This window comes from Diabrotica undecimpunctata, chromosome 8 (genome assembly GCF_040954645.1).
Source record: "Diabrotica undecimpunctata isolate CICGRU chromosome 8, icDiaUnde3, whole genome shotgun sequence".
In the NCBI taxonomy this organism is placed as follows: Eukaryota; Metazoa; Arthropoda; class Insecta; order Coleoptera; family Chrysomelidae; genus Diabrotica; species Diabrotica undecimpunctata.
Genome location: NC_092810.1, coordinates 49,360,549 through 49,366,647, shown reverse-complemented (window position 1 = coordinate 49,366,647; position 6,099 = coordinate 49,360,549). Strand labels below are relative to the sequence as shown.

Genomic DNA, 6,099 nt, shown 5'->3' with positions numbered 1-6,099 from the left:
TTACTGAATGCTGGACGAACAATTTGTATGGACAATTATTACTCAAGTGTTGAGCTTGCTCATACTCTTCTAGAAAAACAAAAATTTCTCTTGGGTACATTACGCAAAAACAGAAAAAACAATCCTGATATAGTTATAACAACCAAGTTACAGAAAGTGTTACAGGTCCAAAGAATTCAGAATAAATTATTAAAATAAAGTTTTATTATTTTTAATTTGGCTAAATAATTGTTAACAACTCCACAAGATTTCATGGAAAATTAATGCATTCCCAAGTCTTATTTGGTCTCTGAGATGATCTATTCGTTCTTTCCTTGATTTTGTACAGCCTAAAACAAAAATAAGTATAAATTTAAATAAATAATAAACTTTGAATTAAAAATAAACAAACCAAAAAGCCTATTTCTTATTTTAAAGGTTAATGTCAAAAATAGCTTGATAGAATTCTTCTTCTTGTATTTTTAAACAGATCTCAATCCTATTAGTAGTACAACAACTTACTTTAAATAAATTCTTACTGGACAATGGCCGGCGCCAGATAAAAAACTTATCTTTAATTTTTTTCTTTTCCTTTCTTTGGTGGTCTTTTGTATGAAAAAGTATTGGTTCGTGTAGAACTTACAACGCAATTTTGCGGCTTTTCTAGGGTTTTCTTGATAGTTTTCCGAAAATTTAATAGTTGTAGCAGTGAGAAGCTGAGCAATTATCACCTATCGTGTGGATTTGTTTTCTAAAACTAAAAGAAACTCGATTTTATAAACTAATTTCGTATTAGAAACACTTTAAGGCCACATTTGAACAAAGGTAGGTTTTCTTTTGGAAAAAATAAATAACTACTTACGTTTTAAACTTAATAACGTTTTTTTAGGCCTTTTATTTTTACTCTGTGATTTAATCTCAAACCATTTTGATCATCTTTTCAACTTATATTTATAATCTCGTGACTCCTTAAGGGATTGGCTATCAGTTTTCCATATTAGTTAGGATCGGATGTTATCCAATTGTCCATAAGAGAGAAAGAACCTAAAACGTCGGATTATTAAAGGAAATAATAATAATAAATATTAAGTACTCACCTGGGATCGAGCCTCCAGAAATCAAGAAGATAGACTTTCTAACAGCTAAGTGGCAATTTATTCTTAATCTTGGTAGAATCGAACATTACACTAAATTTCTCAATTTTTTTGTACCACACTGTAATTAGAACCCCACTGTAGTGGTTATAATAACTTGTTAATTAACCTTTTCACTTTATTGTTCAACTGTTGATTTTAAATTGATTTAAAAAAAAAATATTTAATAAAGAAAAAAGTAGCAATCGAAGAATATATTGATTTATTGATAATCATTCCTTTACCCACTTCCCTGAGGGCTCTCCGAAAGAGCGTTTTCAAAATACATATCAAAAGGCCAACTAATAATGCAAGAGAGCAATACAGGAATATTTGTGGAAAAGTGGAAGGATAAAAGATGTCCTAATTATGAATACTAAGTACATTCCAGATATGATTACAATTGAAAAACGAAGAGGAGCAGTCCAAAAACCCAAAACGGTAATAGAACAAAACAAACATAAAAGTTATATCGATCTTTCAGGTACGTATTACTTAAATTGTTTGAACTATGTAACATTAGTTTTGGCATTAGAAGTACCAATACAACTACTTTTATTTTTCAGATCAAAAAAAGTCGTATAATTCCTCTCTTCGAAAAAGCATGAAATGGTATAGAAAGTTGGCTGTGAAACTTACTGTTAATGCTGCTCTTGTGAACGCTTTCGTATTACATCAAGAAGTAACGAAAGACAAAATGACAATACCGAAATTCAGGAAAAACATCATAGAAGGTAAAAAGACATTTTTCACTACCAATTTTTTACTCTCTACATGTTATGACTTTTTGGCTCTTACAAAACAAGAAGAAAGTGACCCACAAGAAGTTTCAACTAAAAATCATTCTTTGAATGACATGGAGAAATGGCAAATTTGTGCAAATTGTTACAAAGAAAATGTTAAATTTATGGATAGGAAGTCAGGGAAGAATAAAACAAAAAGAACTAAATATCGGTGCCAGTCCTGCGAAAAATATTTCTGCTTTGACTGTTTTTTTCTAAAACATAACTTTGTTTCTAAAAACTAGTTTTAGGCTCTTCTTGCCATATAACTTTTTCTTTCTAAAGAAAAAATATGAATATCTATTTGTTTTGCTGAAAAAAAGTTTGACCATTTGTAGTGACTTGTCATGTGTGCAACACAGAAACCAACTTTACTACCATTTTGGTATATGCCTTATAAACCTCTTACTTACTTACTTACTTAGTCCTAAGCCTTTCTACCGTTAGGTGTAAGGCTGGTGGGGTTAAGATTTGCACTGTTGTCTCTATGCTATCCGGTCTTGTGTTAGATTTCGTGCACTTTCCCATGTCAATCCTTTCTTCTCAACTTCTTTTCTGATTTCGTCTACCCACCTAACTCTTGGTCTTCCTCGTTTGTTTTTCCCTTGCATTCTCGTTTCAAACACTCGTTTTGTTAATCTTTCATTCGACATTCTACACACGTGCCCGAACCATTTTAGTTGCCCCTCTACTATTTTTTCGTTTATTGGTTCTAGTTTTAGGTTTTGTCTGATTGTTTCGTTTCGTATTTTGTCTGTCCTCTTTCTGTTTGCTATTTTTCTCAGGAACCTCATTTCCGTAGCATTGACTCGAGATTTTTGTCTCCCAGTCAATGTCCATGACTCGCTATTATAGATGATTGTAGGTCTAACTACTGATTTAACAACTGCCGTTTTTACCTTCTCCGGTATTTCTTTTTTCCCCAAAAATGTTGTTTTCATAGTGTTAAATAAGCTTCCTGTTCGTCCTATTCTCTCATTTATTTCCATGTCTTGTTTACCGTTTGATTCAATTATTGCTCCTAGGTATTTAAAATGTTCCACTTGTTCTAGTTGTTTTCCGTTTAATTGTATTGCGTGTGTCTTTCCCTTATTTGAAATTATCATTGTTTTTGTTTTCTCTGTATTTATTTTCATATTTATGTTTGACAGTTCTTCTTCTAGGATTTCAAGGTTGTTCTGTAGGTCTTCTCTGTTTTCTGCTATCAAAACCATGTCGTCTGCAAATAGAAGCTCTGATAGTTGAGTCTGTTTCATTTGCCAGTATCCTAATGTTAGTTTTCTCATTCTTCTCTTGGCTTTCTTTATTGCTTCATTCAGTACCACTGAGAACAGCAGTGGGCTCAACACGCATCCCTGTTTGACGCCTTGACTTATAGTAAATTCTTCGGATTCCTCGTTGTTGGTTCTCACCGTATTTGTATTATTATTATACATATCCTTTATTACATCAATGGTTATCCTGTCAACTCCTCTTTACTTTAATGTCCTCCATACGTCCTTTCTTTGTATTCTGTCAAACGCCTTTTCCAGATCAATAAAGCATATATGTATTTCTCTATTTTTATTGATTACTTTCTCACTTATTTGTCTTATTGTGAATATGTGGTCTTGCGTGCTTCTGTCCTTCCTGAATCCACATTGTGTATCTTCCATAGTTGGTTCTATTTGGGTTTTTATTCTTGTTTCTATTATTCTTGCGAATACCTTCCCAGGAATACTTGATATAGTAATACCTCGTTAATTATTACAGTTTCTCTTGTCGCCCTTTTTGTGTATTGGTAGTATAATGTCTTTCTTCCAGTCCTGTGATATTTCTGCTCTTTTTATGATATCATTCATTAGTTCTTTTATGCTGTCCACTCCCTCTATTCCCATGAATTTAATCATTTCCGGGGTGATATCATCCTTGCCTGGTGCTTTGCCTAATTTAACTCTTTCAATTGTCTTTTCTAGTTCCTCTGTTGTTATGGGTTCTACTTTTTGTTCTTCATTAATTTCTTGTATCTCCACTATGTTGTCTACGTCTGTATGAGTTAGCTCTTTGAAATGTTCTCTCCATCTTTCCATTATTTGGTTTTCTTTTGTTATTACCTTTCCATTCTTGTCTTTTATATTCGGCATCATGTGTTCTTTCTTTTGTCTGAGGTGTTTTAATGCGCCATAGAAGAGTTTTTGGTTTTCTCTATAATTATTTGTCATTTTTAGTCCAAACTTTTCCCATGACCTTTCTTTTTCTGCTTTCACAGCTATTTTAACCTCTTTTCTTTTTTCTTTATATGCCTCATAATTTTCAGGGCGCTTTGTACTTAGATATCTCTTCCATTTTTCTTTTTTGTTCTTTACTTTCCTTCGTATTTCGTCCGTCCACCATTCAGTTATCCTCATGCTATTATTTGCTATTTTTGTCTTCCCGCAAGTTTCCTCAGCAGCTATGATTAAGCTGGTCTTGAGATTTTCCCACTTTTCTTCTATACTAGCAGTTTTTGCCCTACCTTTCAAAATATTGTCTAATTTTTCTTGGAATATCTTCTTATATCTTTCTTCTTTTAATTTGTAGCTTTTTACTTTTTCATTTACTACGTTTCTCCTCTGTTCTTCATTTTCTTTTGCTGTTCTGATTCTCATTATTACTAGATGATGATCACTGCCAATCTCTGAGCCTCTTTTGACTTTCGTGTCTTGTACTCTTTTCCATTTGTTGCTACTTACCAAAAAGTAATCTATGATTGATTTTTCATTTCTACTTTCTTGTACTCTCGTGTATTTGTGTACTTTTTTATGTTTAAATTTTGTATTTGTTATAACAAGTTTATTCTCCATACATATTTCTATTATTCTTTCACCATTTTTGTTTAGTATTTCTTCTCCTTCTTTTCCCATGCATTCCTCAATTCCAATGTTATTATTTCCGACCCTACCGTTTAGATCTCCCATTACAATTATATTTTCTTCCCCATTGTCAATTTGCATTTGGAGCTCCTCGAAAAATTTATCCTTCTCTTCCTTTTTTGCATCTTCATTTACTCCGTAGGCTGTTATTATTGTCCATATTTCCTCGTCTATCAGTTTAATTTTCAGCGATAATATTCTCTGGTTAACATATGTTTCTTCTATAACGTATTGTCGTCTATTCGGTGCAATTATTATCCCTACGCCTTCTTTTGCTCTCTCTTTTGCATCAGCTCCTACCCAAAATAACCAATATCCTTTGTGTATCTTCTTAAAACCTCTTCCTTTCATTTTCGTTTCCATTATTCCTAATATTTCTATTTTTTGTCTGATCATTTCGTCTACAAGTTCTACTTCTTTTCCATTGATGCTTCTTACGTTCCATGTTCCCATTTTTATCTCTCCTTTTTTCTGTGGTATATCTTTCATCTTCTTTCTATAGAGGGATATTTTTTTTTTCTTGAAAATGGTAGATACGTTATATCCACCATGGCACGCTATGTGTTAAGAGCCATATTCCTTCATAAATATATAGAAAATAATATTATGCATCCGAGAGACCTAGTTTTTTGGACAAAACGTGGATTTAGTTAAAGGTAAATAAAACAATTTCTTAGGAAGACAACAGTGTTAAAATTGTATGTAAACCAGAACTGTATGATGGTATAATCGTTTACGCTGCTTGTTTAAAAAGATTTGTTACTAAAGCAAGTTTACTATTTCACTCGCAATCTGAAGTAGCTGATTTTCATGGAAAATAAACAATGAAATTTTTAGTAAGAGGGTAAGTGAACAATCAATTTTCAGAATAAAAATTATACAACTATTAAATTATTACCTGGGTGATAACAAACAAGATCAAGTATTAACACGTTCAGCCCCGGGTGGCATCAATATGATGCCTCACTAAATAGTACTAGTGGGACAGTGAGGCATTACTCTAATGCCTCACTACAGTTTTGTATTCGGAACACCGTGGCATCAACTGTGCCCCCACAGCTATATAAATTACATTGTAAGTTGGACAGGGTGGTTCAAGGAGAAAAATAATATTTCCTGATCGGATGTGAGATGGTTTTTACGAAAGATATGGAAATTATAAAACTTTATGAAAAAAAATAAAAGATTTTATTCAGAATGTGTTAATATAATTATAATAATATAACACCTTATTATCTTAAAAGAGCATTATGTGTTGAGAAAAAACAAGAAATACAATAATGTTTTTTGCATTGGTTGCACAAAAATTTAGAA

General features: G+C 32.2%; 1 long non-coding RNA gene across 1 annotated transcript; it reads right to left on the bottom strand.

Annotated features, from left to right (window-relative positions):
• Positions 1 to 225: 225 nt before the first annotated feature.
• On the bottom strand, positions 226 to 1,137 carry LOC140448403 (uncharacterized). The gene is made up of 4 exons (XR_011951705.1): positions 1,077 to 1,137; positions 842 to 1,023; positions 502 to 736; positions 226 to 329 (listed from the first exon to the last, which is right to left on the bottom strand). It is a non-coding gene; the product is annotated as an uncharacterized lncRNA (long non-coding RNA).
• Between the last annotated feature and the right edge of the window lie 4,962 nt (positions 1,138 to 6,099).